Source organism: Apium graveolens, chromosome 1 (assembly GCF_009905375.1).
Source record: "Apium graveolens cultivar Ventura chromosome 1, ASM990537v1, whole genome shotgun sequence".
Classification (NCBI taxonomy): Eukaryota; Viridiplantae; Streptophyta; class Magnoliopsida; order Apiales; family Apiaceae; genus Apium; species Apium graveolens.
Window position 1 is genome coordinate 149,001,129 of NC_133647.1, and position 22,555 is coordinate 149,023,683.

At 35.9% G+C, this 22,555-nt stretch overlaps 1 non-coding gene across 1 annotated transcript; it reads right to left on the reverse strand.

The window, feature by feature from the left end:
- Positions 1–18,406: 18,406 nt before the first annotated feature.
- LOC141680906 (small nucleolar RNA R71) lies at positions 18,407–18,513 on the reverse strand. The gene has a single exon (XR_012558445.1). It is a non-coding gene; the product is annotated as a small nucleolar RNA R71 (small nucleolar RNA).
- Positions 18,514–22,555: the final 4,042 nt, after the last annotated feature.

A 22,555-nucleotide genomic window follows, 5' to 3' on the forward strand; every position in this document is an offset into this window, starting at 1 on the left:
GTCACCAAACTCTGAAATGGATGCATCTTGAAAAATAGGGTGTTAGATTTAGGGTCGGTGACCCAGTAACTAGTAAGTTGTAGGAATGACATCAATTCACTTAAAAGTTACAAAAAGAAGTAAGTTGATATCTTTCTCATACAATCTGAAGATGATAATCAAATCTATCAACACATTTATCACATGTTCTACAATGATTGCTGAAGTTTCGCACCTGCAGAATCAGAAAGCAGGGGTTAATATCCTTACTATAACAAACTTTTAGCATCCATATATTTTGTGCATACATGGGCTCATATATAAAGGATAAACATAGATTTGGGTAACTGCATATGCGCCAATAAATTTAGCCGATCAAAATGTTAGTCAGGCAACAATCCTTGATTACAAGAAATTCCAATAAACATTACTAGACACTATATTGATTCCTTGGATTTGCTATAATAAAAATTGAAATATAACATAATAAAAGTAGGGGCTATACCTCAGCATTGCATATTATACAAAATCTAGCATGATGTTCTTCAAATTGCTCCTCCAAATAGTCTTCATCATTTTGGAAATCTGCCTTTATAAAACAACAAAAGAGTTCTCCAACTTTTGAAAAAGAACTTCAAGTATGCTTTGCAGACTTTCCTCCATATATAAATTCTTCCTTCCCAGGATCTCCTACAGAAAATGCACTTTATAATAGCTATCAAAAGGCTATTAATGAAAAATCGAATAAATAAAAGGAAGAAGTAATTATAATCAAATCACAAATTTGCTCTTTCTTCTTCAAGGAAAAACACATAATCTAAAAAAGTCAGATATTTAATTTAAACTCCCACAGCTTTCAAGTTTTGAAATAAAATATTCCAATTTCTTATACAGAAATGAAGTTCATGAGATGGTGCTTTGACCTCCAAGAATACATCTCGTCCGATAATAATGTATAAAAACCGCCAACCTAAGATATCTATGTCATGATTAGAATTATAGATTGCCATATCAGGACCAATCAAAATTCCAGGATCTGCAGGATCTATTGATGTGCATCTTACATAGACTACAAATACGGAGAGAGCATAGAATCAGCCACAAACATTAGATAGTGAGAGCAAACATCAATATATTGGACTACACATAATTGCAAAAATCAACAAAATCAAGATAGAAAGCGGGACTAAAATATTTTTGCCAATAATTTTGTAAGATTTACTCAGCAGGAATGAATATACACCAATATCTATGAATTCATAGATGTATTTTTCCAAGAAAGGGGGATAAAAAGCATAGAAGACATCACATAGCAAGAAATATACTGTTATGGCAACCACCTATAACATTGCCATCAAGTGAGTAATATGTATAGCTTACTTCTTTTTGTAGTCAGACTCTCCATCTCCAGTATCTGCACCATTACAAAATCCGAAGTTTGTGCCACCATGTGTCATCTAAACAGCACATTAAAGTACATTATTGTAGTGAGGTACATGTAAATAGGCATTTTCAAGCATAATAAATTATCTAAGATCATACATAAAGCACATCAGACCCATTTTTTTCCAAAAAATTTCCAAGGGCAGCTGCTGTAAACTTAGCGTCTTTGCGTGCAATATTCTCTCCCCAATGTGTAAGCCATCCAGCATAGAATTCCCTAAAAAACAAAACTAACCATTAAATTTATGAACAATTGAGCTCATAAATTAATGAAAATTGTATTTCAGATGCAGAAAGAGGGGGTGATTTTCCCGGGTGCATTGAACTCCTTTTGTAATTCGAATATAGGTCAAGGATCATCTCTGGTTGAAAAATCAACAGCTATGAAGACATAATAGTAGAATATTAAGAAAGAAAAAGATGCAAAGAATCCAATAAAACTAAATATATATACGAGGCAAGTAATAATTGACTCCATCATCTGAATCTGATGAATCATCCCAGTTTCTCTTCCTTGAGATCAAGGCTTGTTCCTTCTCAACTCTGGGTTTTCTGCAGTCATCTACAAAGTGTCAAATTCCATCACAGTTGTAACATCTCTCTTTTGACTTGTCAAGTTTTCCATATCTAGATTCCTTCCCGTTAGTATTTCTTTTGTTGTTCCTCTTATTAGAGTTTGAGGAACTAGAACCTTTTCTGGAAAATCTTCTCCCTTTCTTGAAGTTCTTGTAGACCATCTTCTTGAAGCTTTTAACCAGTAGGGCAGCCATTTGATCCATTTCTTTATTGTTGTTATGATCTCTGTCAGTATTTGATTTGGTATCAGTATTTGAGTCATCATCAGAATTTGATGATTCAGTATCAGTATTTGAGTCATCATCAGAATTTGATGAATCAGTATCTGACTTTGCAATCATGGCTTTCCCTTTGGAGTAGCTTTTCCTCATAGATTTCTCCTTTGGATTCTCTTCAACCTTGAGTGCAACTGGTCTAGATTTAGATCTTTTCTTCTTGCTTATTTTCTCCATCTCTAGTTCATGAGTTGTCAGAACTCCATAAATCTCATCGAGAGGTGTGTTATCAAATTGATAGTTATCCCTTATTGATGTGACTTTAAAGTCCCAATATTCAGGGAGAGCAAGTAGGAACTTCAAGTTTGAGTCCTCCAAATCATATTATTTATTGACAAGGGATAAGTCATTCAGCAACTTCTGAAATTTGTCAAAGATCTCAGTTAAGGACTCATTGTCCCTTGAGTCAAAGTTCTCATATTTTTGAGTAAGTAATGTCCTCCCGTTCTTCTTGATAGATGTTATACCTTGACACTTTACTTCTAAAGCATCCCATATCTCTTTTTCTATCTTATATCCACTCTATTGGACATAACACTATCAAGACTGCTGTGTAGGATGTGTTTGACCTTGGCATTCTTCATGATAGATGAGATATCTTCTGGAGAGTAGTCCTTCATGTCTTTGTCTATCATCTTCTCTAGTTCTCCTGCGAGTGAAAAAGCAACCTTCATTGGTCTATGAGAACCATCATAGATCCTGCTTAGATATTCAGGATCCGTGGCTTCCAAACACATGGCCATCCTGACTTTCCAGATTGGATATTCATGTATCTTCAGGATAGGTACCTTGATTGCTTCATACCTACTCATGTTGCTGCTTATCTGTGATGTGGCTGGGGGTGATGGCTTCAGATTCGGATTATGTGTTTCTTCTTCTTTGTCCGACATTGTTGATTAATTTTCAGATCTTAAACTGTTTTTATTTTAACAGCAAGCTCAGATACCAATTGTTAGGCCCTTAATCAATCTATCGAAAGGATGAACAAATATCCTTGGGAGCTACTAGGTTATGCGAAAGATATAACAATATCGTAATGCTTATAGCATGAACCTAATCTGTGCTTTATATAGAGCACAACTACACAATGTATAAGGAATCTTATTCTATTAACAACAAGGAAACATGTACAATGCTTCTAAGATAAAGTCCTTCACCGCCTTGAGTTCCTGTTTCCTGTTCCTTCTCAAAGATCAACTAATTACAAATACTGATTATATCATCCGTTAACATCATCATCCATCGATATCATCATCCGTCAATGTCATCATCATCCATTGATGTAATTTCTGATATGAACTTCTGATAGTTAGTGCTTGATATCATCAATTGCTCCTAACAATATCCCTCAACTTGTTCATTATGGAATATGGACAAGTTCCAATTGATGATGTCAAAACTATCTAAATACGGGAATCAAGTATGCATATTCAATCTTGCTTAAGTGAATATCAGACTTTACTCTTCTTCCTGAAATGCTTCTTTAACTTGAGCAATTTTAGAGGTTAATTTCAGTTCCTCAGCTCAGAAAGCTCCATTTATCTTTCTTCTTTGATGAGCTTGGCTGATTTCTTCTTCTTCACATTTTTCTTCAGTATCATAAGCTTGAAATACTGTATATATTGGATCTATCAGTATTTGAGATTTAGTTTCCTTAGATACTGTTTTCTTCTTTGCAACAACTTTGGCTTTAGACTTTGAAATCTTTTGACTTTTCTCCTATCTTCTCTTTTCCTTTAAGCTTCACGTCAGCAGTTACAGTAACTTGTGATTTGAGATCTTTTTCCTGACTGATTTCCCTTATAACTACACCTTTGGTTGGTCTGTTAGAAGAATCATCTTCATAAAGTACTTGAGAAGTAACAGCAATATCAGAATTTGCTGTCTTCATGGAATTCTTGAAGTCTTCCTCCATTTGCGTTAGTTGTTCAAGTTCAACTCCAAGATTTTCTTTTGCAAGTATTCTTCTACTCACCTCAGAGGCAAATAATTGAATATTTGGATACTTGTAGAACAGAGTTGTCTTTCTTCCTTTAACTTTCAGAGTTTGAAGATATTAATTTGCTTCAGCACCAGCTTCTATCTCAAGAATACCTTGGTCTTCATCACCAGCAGTTGTGACTTGTGAAGATATTTGCATTTTTGTAGTCAAAATCAAATCTTCTACTCTTCTTTTATTCCTCTTACTTTCTCCACCTTGTCTAGATTGAAATCTAGTGATTGCTTTGGATGAACCATTAACTTCAACTAGCTCTTCACCTCTTCTCCTTTCACTTTCCTTCTGTCCACCCTTATTACCTCCATCGGGATTTTCATCATCAGTATTTGTCAATGTCAGCTGTTTGTATTTAGATTTAACAATTTCTCCCCCTTTTTAGCATCATCACCAAGCAGTAGAGAAAGAATCAGCTCCATTAAATTTTGTACTGCTGTAAGTTAATCATATAATTGAACTTGTTTAGCTTCCAATCTAGCTTGACTGGCTTTAATTACATTTTTTTGGAAACTATTGGTGCAGTTTGTTTCTGAATTTCCTCATCAGTAATCATCTTTGAAGCAATCAATGATTCCTTGATCTGATTGATGTTAGTAGTGGTTGCTTCATAAGCTGTGTGTAAGGATCTGACAACTAAAGTTGATGCTTTCAGATGATTGAGCATATCAGGATTTGTAATCTTCTGTTCTGCTGTTTTCAGATGTGCAACAGCTTGTGTTCTGGAAATAGGACATGTATCATCTTTCCAATGGGCATTCCAGAGATTATCAAAATAATAATGCTTCTTCTTAGCATCTAACTCTTTCAGTTTATGTTGTCTCACATGCATAGGCATATCTTCAGGGAAGAAAAGATCATCCTCAGGATCTATAATAGCATTAGAAACATTAGCTTCTTCACCATCATTAGATTCTTGAATAGCAACCGGATTTTGCACTAATTGCTGAACTTCATCACTAGCTTCAGCATATAGAATAGAATTAGAAATGGGTGCAGTATGTGATCCAGTAGCTTCAGAAGCTTCCACACCTTCAGCAGTTAACTCCATATTTTCAAGTATTGTAGATAAATGAATTGGAGCTTCGAGATTAACTTCCAGAACCCTAGTTCCTGTACAATGCTGTGGTGATTCGGAAATGGATGAAACTTTATGAATAGACTGTTGTGCAGCTACATCTTCAGCAAGAACGTGGATTTTCTCAGGTAATGGTAAAGTATAGAAAATGGACCATTTTTTAACAAAAACAGGGATTATCTCATGTGGTGAAATAGTAGAATGTATGGACTGCAAGAAAGTATCAATACTTAGACTTGCAGGGAGATTAATAGCCCTTGGTACATTAGAGTTTTCTTGATGTTCAACAGACTGTTGTTCAGCATCTGTTTCCTTAGTACTCTGAGCACCTGCAATCATATAACAATTAAAACTTAATCTCTTTATTCTTTTAAAGTAGTCTCACTACTCATCACACCACACATCTCATGACTTTTAGTAGTCAGAGCTTCCTCACAAGGATTATTAAATCATATCTCTCATCTACATCTCCTTTTGCCAGGAAGGATCCTGCCTCTCATAAATTCTGTTTTTCCCTCAATCTTTTCACAAATCTTATAGAAAAAGGCTCAGAAAGATTGTCATACAGAAATAAGAGGTTGCTAAAGAAGGGTGATATGTGGTCATACAACTTGAGGTAGTCCTTAAATAATGTCTAGATGTAATCATAGGAACGGGATTTATACCTTGTGAATACACAATTAAGCTCACAGTTGATACTGTGGTTATGACAGTTGTTGTTCATCAATAAAGAGAACCTCCATTTAAATTAGAGATGATTTGATCAGGTTATTGTCATGTACCATGATCTCAAACCTTGTTCTTCTTGCAAAGAACTAACACTTGAATGTGTTTATTGAAATCTATCATGGAGTCTTCAGTAAAAACTGATGAAACCTTAGTATCATTAAGATCTTCCTCAGCAAGTAATCTATAACCAACTAAATGTTATTTCCGAGTGGTGAGCACAATTCAAGAATTATGTCACTTGATTTTTGGAAACATTTGAGAAAAGGATTCAAATGTTTAAATTGAGAGAAGAAATTTAAGTTATAAGATATGTAATGTTAAGAAATGAGTGTGAACAACTTTCTTGATGAGAAAAAGAAAGTTTCAAAGAATTTGAATAGAATGTAACATTCAAAGATAATAATCCTTATTGACTAGGAATTAAACCTTCCATAAATTTCTTCTTTAACAATAATTAAGTCCTGTAGTCTGCTCAACCTATGCTGAAGTGATCACATGAACTTAAACAGAGATTAGTTTATTCACATGCACTATTAAAAACATCTGAAGTTAAGCATGCAGTACTGATTTGGATATCAACAGTTAAAAGCATTCAAGCACACACAAGATAGTAAACAAGTATTTACTCAAAGAAACAAAGAAGCTTAAAGATTTTCATTAATTATAAAGACGATGAATACAAAGCAGAATCATAAGATAGTCCTAACACAAGCTAGAAACTATTCCTAGAAACTATCCCTTCTTCAAGTTCTTCAGAGCTTCTTGCTTCTTCATGGATCGGCGGTGATAAATTCCCGAGATAATCTTTGCAAAAGAAATAATGTTCTCTTACAACTCAAGAGCTTCAATCCTCTGCCGCTCAGCCTCTTTGGCTAAGCGCTCATCCTCAAGAGTAATTTCTAACTGAAACAACTGGAGATCCAATTGTTGGTCACTTGACAACTCATCATTGGCTGATGATGGAACATCATGAGGAGTAAAGATTTGATCGTTAATCTTGACTCTGCGTCCCCAGGGGTCATAATAGACACGACCTTTATCGAGCTTGAAAGCAGGATAGTAAGTTCCAGCAATAGTACGAGTGCAAAACAGACGTTGAGCCATGAACATCTGAGAAGATTAGGATTTTTGTTCAAGAAGACTTAAAATTTGAGTGATTTGAAGTGAAAAGACAGTGATAAGTTTTGAGAGTGGAGGGTTGTATTTATAGTAGAGAGGTTTAGAAACTGAAGGGACTCTTTGATTAACCATGTAATAATTAACCATAATATGAATACATGATTACGCGTATCTAGGCAAACAAAAAGTAATCTCTCTCCAGATTTCTATTCCCAATGTAAATACTCAAGTATTACTAGATACTTGCATCAGTAGCTAACCCATTTAAGCAATTAAAAAATATTCCACTAACTCACTGATTAATTAAAAATACTGCGTAACAATTTATTTTGAATAAATTCAAAATAATCAATGAAGTATAACAGTCAATCATGGTTTGACTATTATCAGTATTTTAATTTCGACAATCAGGATTTATCAACTACTGACATAAAATATTATTCAACGCAAGTTTAACTAAAAATAAAGCATGTGCGCATAATCAATAGTTCAACATGCAATTTTTACATAAGACCATTTAACACAATTTGCATGTTATCATGGCATCAACATTTAGCACAAGAATCAGTATCTAACAAGTACTGACATATAATAAGATACCATGCTTCAAAAATATTAGCAGACTTAATTATCAGAGTTTGAGAATTGTCCTGTTATCATTCCCAATTCATTCACCAATCTTGTCAAAGTAGCTTCACAGAGAGGCTTGGTGAATATATTTGCTACTTGCTGATCTGTTGGAACAAAGACCAATTCCACCGTACCTGCTTCCACATGGTCGCTTATGAAATGGTACCTGATGTTGATGTGATTGGTCATTGCAATAGCACTTTGATTATCATAATAAATAGGAATAGAAGAATAGTCTAACCCAAAATCCAGTAGATGATTCTTCATCCATAGAATTTGAACACAACGGCTTTCTGCAACAATATATTCTGCTTCTGCAGTTGATGTGGAAATTGACTTTTGTTTCTTGTTGTACCAAGAAACGAATCTGCCACCAGGAAATTGGAAGCTTCCAGAAGTGCTTTTCCTGTCTATTTTGCATCCTACAAAATCAGCATCTGAATATCCAATTAGCTTAAAGTCTGAATCTCTAGGATACCATAATCCCAGATTCATGGTGCCTTTTAGATACTTAAAAATTCTTTCCACAGATAACATATGAGGTTCTCTAGGATCAGCTTGGAACCTTGCACAGAGACAGGTAGCATATATGATATCAAGTCTACTAGCAGTCAAATATAGGAGTGATCCAATCATACCTCTGTAGTTAGTTATATCTACTGAAGAACCAGTATTCAAATCTAACTTGGTTGCAGTGGCCATGGGAGTTGATGCAGTTGAGTAGTCTTGCATTCCAAATCTTTTGAGTATATTCCTGGTGTATTCGGATTGATTTATGAAGATTCCTTCATCAGTCTATTTAACTTGTAACCCCAGAAAATAACTCAGTTCTCCCATCATACTCATTTGATACATGGACTACATTAGCTTTGCAAATCTCTCACAAAGTTTATCATTAGTAGATCCAAAAATGATATCATCAACATATATTTGTACTAATAACAAGTCCTTACCATGGTATTTATAAAAGAGTGTTTTGTCAATTGTACCTCTTGTGAAACCACTTTCTAACAGAAAAAGAGCAAGTATTTCATACCAGGCTCTTGGAGCGTGCTTTAGTCCATAAATTTCTTTACCCAGTAAGTAGACATGATCTAGATACTTTGGATCAATGAACCCTCGAGGTTGTTCAACAAAAACTTCCTCTTCGAGTTCTCCATTTAAAAAAGCACTCTTTACATCCATTTAGAACACTATTAACTTCTTGTCAGCAGCATAGGCTAGAAAAATTCTTATTGCCCCAAGCCTTACAGCTGGAGCAAAAGTCTCATCATAATCAATGCCTTATTGCTGTGAATAGCCCTTTGCAACCAGTCTTACTTTGTTTCTTATAATAATGCCTTCACTATCAGTTTTGTTTCTGAACACCAACTTTGTACCAACAACTGATTTGTTCTTTGGTCTTGGCACAAGAGTGCAGACTTTATTCCTTTCAAATTCATTAAGCTCCTCTTACATTGTTGTAACCCAGTCAGCATCTTGAAGAGCTTCTTCCCCCTTCCTGGGTTCAGTTTGAGATAGAAAAGAATGGTAGAGACATTCATTTTGAGTGGCTTTTCTGGTACTTACACCACTATTAGGATTTCCAATGATTAAATCAGATTAAGTCAGGTATTTTCGATATTATACTATGAGAAATTTTCGGTCAAAGTTGGGTCAATTTGACCGTAAAAAGTCAAACAAGACAGATAAATTGGGACGGAGGGAGTACTTCATTTTCAAATCTCAATTTGTCATGGTCATCTGCATCTTCTAGACCTGTTATCTTCTTGTCATCAAAAGATACATATATAGATTCCATGACTGTTCTTGTTCTCAAATTGTAAACTCTAAAGGCTTTTGTGGTTAATGGATAACCCACAAAAATTCCTTCATCAGCTTTCAGATCAAACTTAGTCAGCTGCTCCGGATGAGTTTTGAGAAAAAAACACTTACAACCAAAAATATAAAAGAACTTCAAATTTGGCTTCTTTCCCTTCACTATCTCAAATGGTGTCTTTCAATGCTTGTTGATCAATGTTGCATTTTGTGTAAAGCAAACAGTTTACACAGCCTCAGCCTAGAAGTAGGTAGGCAATCTTGCTTCCTCTAGCATGGTTCTTGCAGCTTCCATCAGAGTTCTATTCTTTCTTTCAACAACTCCATTTTTTTATGGAGTTCTAGGAGCAGAAAACTCTTGTTTTATCCCCTTGAGTTTGCAGAACTCTTCCATAGAGCTATTCTTGAATTAGTTCCATTACGAGTGCATACCTCTTCTTAGCAATTGACATAACATTCAATGGACCAAAGAGATCAATATGAAGTAGATGATATGGTTCAAGAATGGAGGATTCAGTTTTACGCTTGAAAGAAGTTTTCCTTTGCTTGGCTTTCTAGCATGAGCCACATAAGCCATCATGAGTAAAAAATGTATTGGGCAATCCTCTTACAAGATCTTACCTCAAAAGTTTATTGATATTGTTAAAGTTGAGGTGAGAAACTATTTCAGGCTAGTTCCAGTAGTCTTCCATAGATGCTCTACTCAGTAGACAAACTTTTTAATTATCAATACTTGTGGAGACCTTGGCTACATATAAACTACCATAGCTTACATCAGTCAATGCAATCTTGACATCAGACTTACTGACAATTTCACAATGCTCCTCATAGAAGTTGACATGGTAACCTTTGTCACAGATTTGACTCACACTTATCAGATTATGCTTGAGTCCTGCAACTAGAGCTACATTTTCAATGATGACATTTTTAATTTGGATTTTGCCATATCCCAAGATTTTTCCATAGTTGCCATCTCCATAAGAAACGCTTGGGCCAGCCTTCTCCTCAAATTCTGATAGCATGGATTTATAACCAGTCATATGTCCTGAGCATCCACTGTCCAAGACTAGAGCATTCCTCCTGTCACCCTATAATTAGTAATTTGAATAAGTTGGTGTTTTTAAGGACCCATACTTGCTTGGATACTTTGGCCTTTTTAAGTTTGTTAACATATGCAGCAGAAGACTTCTTATCAGAGTTTATGTTAACATCCTTACTATCAGTATTTATACATGCATAAACAGATTTTGTTTTAATTAAAGAGGGTTTCAGTTTATAATAATCACAATACAAACTGTGATATAATTTACATGTATAAATAGAATGCCAAACACTAACACAACAAAAACAAGGACTCTATGGTTTATATCTAACTGTTCTATTCTTAAACTCTGATTTGGAAGGAACAACATTTATCTTTTTATTCTTCTTATAAAAATTAGCAAGATGATTAGTGCTACCACAGTTTGAACAGGTCTTTCTAGGTGCATTAGGAGGGGTGACATAATTTATATTCTTATTGACACTTACCTTGTCATTCCTATTTTTCCTAGACCTTTTTCTCTTGTCTTTCATGTGAAGATCCTTCAGCTTTTGCTTAAGCTGTTTCTGAGTCATTGAACCAATATTTACTGATTTTGTAAGAACTTGTTCACTCTTATCAGTAATTAAGTTTGATATAGGTGATGAGGTTGTACCTTCCTCATGGATTGACTTAACAATATTAGCACTAGGATTAAACTTAATGGTCTTTATTTGAACCTTGTTCAGTTTGACCTTAGTATCTGTAATAACCCCAATTTTTGAAATTTTTGAAACACGGATGAATAGTAACTTTTGCTGATGATGTTGATTAAGGAAAATTATCAGACCACGCTATATAGGAGTACTGTTATGGAAATTCTAAGATCGTATTAGTATTCCATAAAGTAAATAAGTGTATGTAAAGATCGTCAGAATCCAAATTCAAACACTTTGATTTTTCCCGAAAATCCACCAGATACCGAAAGAATTGAGTATAAGGTAACATGATTAAAAGGATTTAATTCAAGGATTATAAGAGAGAATCATAAAAGAAATATAAAATATTGAGAAAGGTTTAGGGGAACCCAAGTAATAAGATCCCGGGTATGATCCCTCAAACAATAAACGAGAACGAAAGTTAAGGGAACCGTATAACAGATCAGCGGTCATTAGCCAAGTAATTAGGGGTTAATCAAAGAGATTAATGGACGATGATGTCATCACACCAACAAGAGGAAGACAAGTGTAACAAGATGACATAAGCAGATGACATAAGCATGACCAAAAAGGGAAGGAAGTGTTGGTTGATTATAAACCACACAAAATTTACCATGGTTAAAAGGTTAATTAATCAAAACAGAAACAAAACAACCAATCCAAGGTAAAACAAATCACAAAACACAAATTAGAAGTTGAATTTTGCTTTCCAAGAACAAAAGCTCTCGGCCAAAACCAGAGCAGCAACTTCAAACTACCATATCTCCTTCAATACGCACGCAAATAGTATGTTCTATAGCTCTTTGGAAAGGTATTGAGATGTCCTACAACTCTTGTTCACAAGTCTCGTCCAAATAAGCAAGGTAAGACCCTCGTTTTGACAGTTCTTTCAATCTGACTTTTAGAAACTTCAAAACCTAACTTTGTGTTCTTGATTTCTTTGGAAAGATCAAGCTTGTAGGAGGTTAGATTAAGGCTCCCTAAGGCTTCCTAGCAACTTAACACCTACCAAGGAAGGTATCAACTTCAAACCCTAGCTTTGATTTTATGATTCCATTAAGTTTTATTGAAGCATTGTTAGTATTAAGACTTGATCTTTGATTATAAGTAGTTTTGGTGGATTTGTATTGGTTTTGAATATTGGGTCTTTGATTGGTTGGATAAATTGGTAAAATTTGGAGTTGGGGACTGAGTTTGTAGTATGATGGTTGAATATTGTTATATTGGTGGTTGTGAGTGAATTGATGATAATTTAGAGTGTTAATTAAATTGAAAATTGCGTAAATATAAATGTCATAATGCCCGATTTTCCTTAACAACAGGACCCGTGAACTCACTGTTAGGTTTTGACCATTGCCATGATTAGATAGTTCATGTTACGAGCTTCATTTTGATATGTGGTTCGCTTGAATCCGATGTACGGTTTAGGAGAAACGACCGTTTTAAGTAACGGCGTTCGCGACCGAACCATTACCCCTCTCCTTACTTTGAAACCTTGGTTAAGGTCCTTAAATGACTAATTGGAGTATGAATCAATTATTTAAAGTGGATTAGGCAGTTGGTAGGGTACTCGCAAAAGAATCGCCTTAAAATTTTTAATGGTTAATTTATTAAAAATGGTGGAGCCAAGGGTACTCGAACGACTTATGTGATTCGTTAAGCGTAGAAGTGACCATAAGCGAACGTTAAGGTTCAATTGGTTAAAGTCTAGTTTTTTAAGCGACCGGAGTTTAATTCCGACTTATGTTGTTGTTCATAGGTTATCAGACCCACTCTAAGCTAAAGCCTATCTGGGAACACTCAGGCAAGTTTTCTACCCGTTATACTGTTGTTGTGATGTATATATGTATATGCATTATCTTGTGATAAGTGCATGATTGTTATTAGAAAATCTTGCGATATATTGGAGCATGCTGATATGGTATATATGCATGTCTGTTTCATAATCTTGATATCTAATTGTTGATTCAATTGCTTATAAGTTGCATAATACCTATGCTAGAGATAAGCAGTAGTTGCGTATACCCTTAGTATAGGGGACCCAAAGGTGAACATATTTTCTAAACCGGGAGACGATGTTCCCGAGTATATTATATATATATATATATTTATATATATATAAATAGTTTTCAAAACTATTATTCGAATAAGGTTTATTCGATAACTTTATTTCATTTAATGAATATTACTTTGAATATTCATTCGAGGACTTAAGACTCCGTTTATTTTATTTAATGAATATTATTTTTAATATTCATTTGAGGACTTATGACTCCGCTTATTTATTAAATAATATTCTTTATTTTATTAAAGAATAATGTTTCGATAATCAAACTTATTTTCGATTATTCAAATAAAGATCGTACTTTCGTATAAGTATATCTTTGGTTATTTATTATTCATTTCAAGTATAAGTTTTAAAACTTTTACTTCAATTATTTTTATAAGGATTATCCTTATGGGAATATTATTTAAATAATAATATTCAGATATTTTCTAACATATCGGGACTGATTTATTTTATTAAATCAGCATTACTCCAAACATTCTCAAAAATATTTTCGAGTCTTCAAAATGATTTTAAAAGTTAAAGCGGATCCCAAAACTCGTTTTCAAATTTAAGATCTTCCTTTTGAAGGGGACTTGAATACTCGCTCAAAAATTCGAGGGATCCGGCTATGTGGTGTATTTTATATTCGCAACGTGGTTGCTGTTTTAAGAAAACAATTTGATTACTTGCCCAATGTTCGGGAAGTAAGTCCATCTAATTGAGTCGGCATAGCGACAGGCCGGGGTACGGTCTATGAAGGTGTAAGAGGCTGGGTGACAGTCCATCCACGCGTGAGTGGCCGGGTAACGGTCTAGCGCAAGGTCATAATGCGGCCAGGGTGATGATCGGCGAGGAATTCATCCATCTACAGTAGAAAAGGTTACTTATTGGTATCTTTTCCTGATCAGCAAGATATCGGGTTTATGCCAAAATTCTTTTCTTTCCAAATTCATTGGATATTACAACTCTGTTCATACTTTACATGACAGAGGTTTTCAGGAAATGTATGAGAGATATATATGGATATATATATATATATATATATCGGGACTTAATGAAGTATCTCGTAACTTCATTTCTTTTGAATGATATTTCAAAGATTGAATCTATTCAAATCTTACCTTGCAGTCTCATTTATGTGATGAACTTTTGAAACTGATTATAACTTGAACGGTGGTAGTTCAAGTAGTATTTGGAAAAGATATAAGTATATTGGAGTATCTTGCAACTTCATCTTTTCAACTTATATCTAGTTAATGATTATCTTATGCATGACAAAGATTTTCAGAAAAATATTGAGACAAGGTTAGATATATGAGATCACCTTGCAACGATATTTTTATACAAGTTATAAATTGGAACTCTATGTATATTATGCATGGAAGAGGATTCTAAGATTTTGAAAAGTATATATACTTATATACTGAATATTTTACGACTTGGTCGCGTTAAGATATCAAACTTGGTTCATTTCTTCTTGACCAAGACTTTCATGAGTACTATGAGAATGCTCATATATTGTTAATTATTATACATATTATTTCGGTGGGTGTGTTGCTCACCCTTGCTTTCTTCTTTCATCACACAACAACAGATAGACAAGATGAACAGAATCAAGCTCCCAATTCGCGAGCGAATAGGAAACGTTCTGCAGTTTCCTGTAGGCGTTGATGCCATTGTAGCTGAGGTAGGATCTACCAATAGGCTAGGCTTTCAACTTTTGATGTACCAGACTTATGTATATTTATGAATTGTAATAATGGCAAGGAAAATGTAAATTTATTCAGAAACCCTTTTAAGGTGTAATGGCAAATAATTGTGGAATAAAATGACTCATGTTATTTTTGGATATTCATCTCTGAGACTATAACTTGTGGTGTGTGTGTTTATTGTGGGGTCACAGTACAGAGTAGTTGATTGTTTATTAAGATTGGGTGTTATTAAGGGAAATGGAACTCGTGACAACCCGGATTCCCGACCCCGGATTTGGGGGTGTTACATTATCAGTTTTTATTAGTTCTATTTTCTCAGTTTCTTTTCCACTTTTCTTATAAGAATTAGATCTAGCTGAATATCCTAATCCTGATCCCCAACAACCATTCTCTAAAATTTCTTGAATTGACTTTCCTAAGTTAGTCCAAAGTTTAATGACTTCTCTTTCTTTTGCTAGCTCCTTCGCTAGATAAGTATGTTTTTCTAACAACTTTTCCTTAACCTAAATAGCATTATCTCTTTCTTTTTTAATTTCTAGCATGGAAAATAACTCAATTTCTAGATGATCATTCCTTTTTTAACACAGTGTTTTCACTCTTGATTCTATTATTCTCTAAAGTTCGATCCCTAAAACTAACATGCAGAGAATTAAGAAATAATCTTAATTTATAGATATCATCAGTATCAAAAGCAAGAGTAGTCTCAGGTACCTTTAATTCAGTATTGTTAGCTTCAACATCATCTTTTGCCATGGAAGCATAATTGACTCCATCATCTGAATCTGATGAATCATCCCAGTTTCTCATCCTTGAGATCAAGGCTTGTTTCTTCTCAGCTCTGATTTTTCTGCAGTCATCTGCAAAGTGTCAAATTCCATCACAGTTATAACATCTCTCTTTTGACTTGTCAAGTTTTCTAGATCTAGATTCCTTCCCATCAGTATTTTTTTCGTTGTTCTTCTTATCAGAGTTTGAGGAACTGGAACCTTTTCTGGAAAATATTCTCCCTTTATTAAAGTTCTTATAGACCATCTTCTTGAAGCTTTTAACCAGTAGGGCAGCCATTTGATCCATATCTTCATTGTAATTATGATCACTGTAGGTATCTGATTCAGTATCAGTATTTGAGTCATCATCAGAATTTGATAAATCAGTATCTGACTTTGCAATCATTGTTGAGTGGTCTTTATGACCCTTTATAATTCTCCGTAAAGCTTTAATTTAATGTGTTTGTACTCAAATTGTTAAGTGTTTAATGTGTTGTCTAGTGTTTTTGTATTTCAGGCGTTATCTAGGTAATCAGGTAAATTAGCATTGTGTTGTTGCTAATTTGGTGTCAAGGTGGCGTTGGAATAAAAGCTCGTGGAAGACTGGCTCAAATCTGCAAGAAAAATGAAGAAGTTAATTTTTGGCAGAAGCCCAGCGCGGCCGCGCCCGAAGTTCAGAAAGCCAGCGCACCCGCGCTGATCAAGCACGCGGTCGCGCCAGGTCGGGGTGCTGAATTCCTGATTCTATTCTAATTCGAATTGGAAGACTTCTCTGCTGATTAGGGTTGCTATATAAATAATTTTAGGTCATTTTTAATAAGAAATCAAGCCAGAGACATATCAAGGACAGCCGTAAGAAGACCGTGTTAGCACGATTTAATGAAGATGAAGAAGATCTTGTTTTTACTTGTGAATCTTTGTTCTAAGTTGTAACTTGGATGCTAGTTTTCTTATTTGTGAACCTTAATCTTGTTTTGTACTTGGTTTTATTTATTCGTTATAAAGATTACGTTTTATTATACCATATTTTCATTGGTACCCACGTTGATGATGAGTCTGATTATGGGCTAATCGTTATCATGGGGTTCTAACGGATTTATTTATGGATTTCTTTAGTTAATTTGTTTCGATGCCTTAGTGTGTGGTGATTGTATGATAACCTAGTATTGGTTGTGTGTATTCGTCTTATGAGTGTCGCGAACTTATAAGATAGTGTGTTAATTCTTAATGAAGCGAAAGTGAATTTAAGGATTTAGAACTTGCCATGCTAGCATAGGATCATGTATTTGTTATGCATGTATCGTGGGTAATTTTAACCATCTTACTTGCCCTATGTAATCAAGATAGATAACTTGTTCTTAAACCGTTATATTGTCAAATTCTATAGACATATAGGGTCTCAATATAATTAGTGTCTATTCAGCTTCTATCTCTTTTGTGGATGTATGGTAGTATGGTATTCGTGTAACGAAAGTTCGCGTTTATCAGTTTCGTGTTATCTGATTAGTGTCATCACCATTGCATGCTAAGGTTGAGAATAAGGCTATTGAATGAAGTATTTAATGAAGTTAAAATCCCATGTTTGTCATTTATATATTAATTCAGTCAATCTTATTCTCTTAGTTATAATTGTTAGTTTAATTCTTAGTTATAAACAACCTCAATTTGTTATCGTATTAGCATTAAATAATAACCATACATTGTTGTTTAAGTGCGTTAATTAATTAGTTAACCAAAGCCAGTCTCTGTGGGAATGAACTAGAAAAGATTCTATACTACTTGCGAACTCGTATACTTGCGTGTATTATTAGCGCGTGTTTAGCGACTAACAAGTTTTTGGCGCCGCTGCCGGGGACTATAGTGTTAATTTATAGTTTATGTACTTTCCATCAGTGGTCATTAAAGTTCATTGACTCGAACATTATTACTTATTCATTTCCTTGCATTATTTCTGGTACTGTAGCGAGGGTGTATGCATACGTGTTCATGTACTCGTAAGAGAACACTGGATAAAGCCGAGGAAGAAGTTGTGGTAGTTCGAAAGGAAGTTTTTGAAGAAGAAAATAAGGTAGAAGAAGAGATAGTCGAGGAACCTGCTTTAGTAGAAATGGGTGATCAAGTAGAAAATCCTAAGGCATTGATGGACTATTCTCAGCCTAAGATTAATGACATTCAGTAAAGCATCATCAGGCCATCCATCAGGGCTACCACTTTTGAGATCAAGTCAAACACGATTCAGATGATACATAACTCAGTTCAATTTGGGGGTTCTCCTACTGAAGACCCCAATACGCACATCAGGGATTTCATCGAGATCTGCGACACTTTCAAGTTCAATGATGTGACCGAAGATGCTATCAAACTGCGACTCTTCCCATTCTCTCTGAGGGACAAAGCTAAGTGCTGGTTACACTCTCTACCAGCAGGGTCTATCACCACTTGGGAGGATCTTGCTCAAAAGTTTCTCACTAAATTCTTCCCTATAGCGAAGACTGCTGCAATCAGGAATGCTCTTTCTCAGTTTGCTCAACAAACTGGAGAATCTATGTGTGAGGATTGGGATCGATATAAGGAGATGCTAAGAAATTGCCAACATCATGGCATGCCTGTTTCTACAATGGATTGGGTGCTACTTCTAGATCCATGCTTGATGCAGCATCAGGAGGAGGCTTGTAGGCTAAAAGCTACGATGAAACTAATGAACTTATTGAACTGATGGCAACTAATGAGTACCAGAATCATTCCCTGAGACTGACTCAGGGAAATGTAGCAGGAATTCTGGAGTTGGATGCAGCAATTGCTATAGCTGCCCAACTTAAGGCATTGATGATGAAGGTGGAAACTTTGGCTAATTATGGAGTTAATCAAATCGCTAGTGTCAGTGAGCTTTGTGCTGGTGCCCATGAGACTGATCAGTGTGCAATTTCTAGTGAATCAGCTCAGTTCGTGAGCAACTTTCAGCGCTCGCAGCAACCTGTTCCAGCCACTTATCATCCCAACAACCGTAATCATCCTAATTTCAGCTGGAGCAACACTCAAAATGCGGTTCAACAGCCTTATCAGCAGTATCCAGCTAAATACTACAACCTCCCTGGTTTTTAGCAACTGCAATATGCACCGAGCCAACAACTCCAGCTACAACAAGCTAATGAAAAATCTGAATTAGAGGAGTTGAAGCTTATATGCAAAAGTCAAGATATTTCTATCAAGACCTTGGAAAATTAAATTAGGCAAATTGCCAATGCCTTGCTAAATCTTCAGCCTGGTACACTACCTAGTGACACTAAAGTTCCAGGAAAGAGGGAAGCTAAGGAACAGGTAAAGGCAATCACTTTGAGGTCTAGAAAGGTTGTGAATCCCAAACAAACTCAAGCGTTGACTGAAGAAGCTGGGGCTGAGAAAGAAGTAGAGCAGCAGGAAGTAGAAGTGGAACCAAGGAAGACTACTATTGAGTACACTCCTCTTGAGGTTAATACAGGGGAGAAACAGATCTATCCTCCACAGACTTTTCCTAAGCGGCTGCAGAAGAAAAAGCTGGACAAGCAATTTGAGAAGTTTCTAGAGGTGTTCAAGAAACTTCATATCAATATACCTTTCGGTGAGGCTCTTGAGCAGATGCCTAGTTATGCAAAGTTTATGAAAGGTTTTCTCTCTCGGAAGATGAAGCTAGATGATTTAGAGACCGTCTCTTTCACGGAGGAATGCAGTGCTGTGCTGCAACAGAAGTTACCTCCGAAGCTTAAGGATCCAGGAAGCTTCACTATTCCATGTATTATTTGAAAAGTGTCTTTTGACATATGCTTATGTGACTTGGGAGCTAGCATCAATCTGATGCCCTTGTCAATTTTCAAGCAGTTGGACTTACCTGATCCAAAACTGACTTATATGACTTTGTAGTTGGTCGACCGTTCTATTACATATCTGTGAGGTATTGTGGAGGATGTTTTGGTCAAGGTTGATAAACTCATCTTCCCTGCTGATTTCGTAATTCTTAATTTCGAGGAGGACAAGAAGATTCCCATAATCTTGGGAAGGCCTTTCTTGGCGACTCACCGGACCTTGATAGATGTGGAGAAGGGTGAGATCACAATGCAAGTACTGGATCAGGATATAACTTTTAATGTGTTCAATGCTATGAAATTTCCTACAAAAAATGAGGAGTGCCTAAAGGTGGAGTTGGTTGATTCTGTGGTTACTTCAGAACTTGATCAATTGCTAAGGTCCGATGCCTTAGAAAAAGCCTTATTGGGAAATTCAGATAGTGAAGATGACGAAGGTGAAGAATAATTGCAATATCTGAATGCTTCTCCCTGGAAGAGGAAGATTGATATGCCTTTTGAATCTCTTGGAATGGAGGAATTGAACAAATCTCCTAAACCCCTCAAACCATCTATTGAGGAAGCTCCCACTCTTCAGCTTAAGCCTTTACCTGAGCCTTTAAGGTATGCGTTTTTAGGTGATGCATCTACTTTGCCTATTATTATTGCAACCGACCTTTTAGGTAGTGATGAAGAAAAGCACGTGAGAATTCTAAGAGGGTTTAAATCGGCAATTGGTTGGACTATAGCAAATATCAAGGGAATCAGCCCTTCTTACTGCATGCATAAAATTCTGCTAGAGGAAGGTAGCAAGCCTACGGTCGAGCAGCAAAGACGACTTAATCCAATCATGAAGGAAGTAGTGAAGAAGGAAATTCTCAAGTGGCTAGATTCAGGGATCATCTATCATATTTCTGACAGTTCATGGGTCAGCCCGGTTCAATGTGTACCAAAGAAAGGTAGAATTACTATGGTAGCAAATGAGAAGAATGAGCTTGTTCCTACAAGAACAAATACGGGATGGAGAGTTTGCATGGACTACAGGAAGCTAAATAAAGCTACTAGGAAGGATCACTTCCCTTTGCCCTTCATTGACCAGATGCTTGATAGATTGGCTGGTCATGAGTACTACTGTCTGTTGTACAGCTATTCGGGTTACAATCATATTTGTATCGCTCCAGAAGATCAGGAAAAAACTACCTTCACTTGTCCATTTGGTACTTTCATCTTTAGACGATTTTCTTTTGGTCTGTGTGGTGCGCTAGCCACATTTCAGAGATGTATGATGGCCATCTTTTCTGATATGATCGGCCATAATATGGAGGTGTTCATGGACGACTTCTCTGTATTTGGCGATTCTTTTGATGAATGCTTGCAAAATCTTGGACACGTTCTCAAGACGTGTGTTGAGACCAACCTGGTTCTCAATTAGGAGAAATGTCACTTTATGGTGCGATAGGGCATTATTCTCGGGCACAAGGTTTCTAGTAATGGTCTTGAGGTGGATAAGTCCAAGGTGGGGGTCATTGAGAATCTTCCTCCACCTATTTTGGTTAAGGGAATTCACAGTTTTCTTAGTCATGTAGGTTTTTATAGGCATTTCATCAAAGACTTCTCTAAGATTTCGAAGCCATGGTGCAGTTTGCTAGAGAAAGACGTCCCTTTCAAGTTTGATGACGAGTGCCTTGCAGCTTTTGAAATATTAAAAAAGAGTTTAATCACGGCACCGGTCATAACTGCACCTGATCGGAATGAACCTTTTGAGATGATGTGCGATGCAAGTGACTATGCAGTTGGAGCAGTTCTTGGGCATAGAAAGAACAACATATTTCATGTGGTCTACTATGCTAGTAAGACCCTAAATGGTGCTCAACTGAATTACACTACTACGAAGAAAGAACTTTGGGCTATTGTCTATGGTTTTGAGAAATTTTGATCTTATCTACTTGGGACTAAGGTGACAGTTTTCACTGATCACGCGGTAATTTGTTATCTCGTCTCAAAGAAGGACTCGAAGCCTAGATTGATTAGATGGGTTCTTTTGCTTCAAGAATTTGAACTAGAGATCAAGGACATAAAGGGAATTGAAAATCAAGTTGCTGATCATCTCTCGCGTTTAGAGAATCCTAATGCTACTTCATTGGATGAGACATTGATAAATGAGTCTTTTCCCGATGAGCAGCTGTTTGGAGTGCAAGAAGAAGAACCGTGGTTTGCAGACATTGTGAACTACCTTGTGAGTAATATCATGCCTCCCGACTTATCTTATGCTCTAAGGAATAAGTTTCTACATGAAGTGAAGTGGTATATGTGGGATGAGCCATTTCTTTTTCGACAAGGAGCTGACCAAATCATCAGGGGATGTATTCCTTACAGCGAAATGAGGGGATCTTGTGAGATTGCCACTTAACGGCTTATGGAGGACATTATGGTGGAGAAAAGACAATAACTCGTATTCCTCAAGCAGTTTCCTTTTGGCAGACCTTTTTTAAAGATGCTCACCAGTTCGTTTTGAAATGTGATCGATGTCAACGTGTGGGTAATATGACTAAGAGGGATGAGATGCCTCTTAATGTGCTTCGAGAGGTTGAGGTTTTCGATGTTTTGGGAATTGAATTCATGGGGCCATTTGTCTCATCTTGTAACAATCAGTATATCTTATTGGCGCTTGATTACGTGTCGAAATGGGTTGAAGTTAAGGCAATGTGTAACACCCCCAAATCCGGGGTCGGGGATCCGGGTTGTCACGAGTTCCATTTCCCTTAATAACACCCAATCTTAATAAATAATCAACTACTCTGTACTGTGACCCCACAATAAACACACAC